Source organism: Octopus bimaculoides, chromosome 9 (genome assembly GCF_001194135.2).
Source record: "Octopus bimaculoides isolate UCB-OBI-ISO-001 chromosome 9, ASM119413v2, whole genome shotgun sequence".
In the NCBI taxonomy this organism is placed as follows: Eukaryota; Metazoa; Mollusca; class Cephalopoda; order Octopoda; family Octopodidae; genus Octopus; species Octopus bimaculoides.
In genome coordinates this window covers 4,590,405-4,590,709 of record NC_068989.1, presented here as the reverse complement: position 1 = coordinate 4,590,709, position 305 = coordinate 4,590,405, and positions in this window count along the sequence as shown.

Sequence of the window (305 nt, the reverse complement as noted above, 5' to 3'; positions counted from 1 at the left end):
GAGAGAGAGAGAGAGAGAGAGAGAGAGAGAGAGAGAGAGAGAGAGAGAGAGAGAGAGAGGAGAGAGAGAGAGAGAGCTAGCTACACAAGTACCTGGTTGGTACTCGTTTTGAGTTGATAAACTGAAATGATAAACTGAAATGAGGTACTTTGCTCAAGGCCACAACACCAGTCGACTTCTGATTGCAAACACTAGACCATGTGTCTGCACACTATATTAAATATGGCAACATTGATTTAATAATTGTCTTCATGAGGATCTAGTAAGAAGTTTCTATAAGTAATTTCTTCTCGAAAACAGAAATT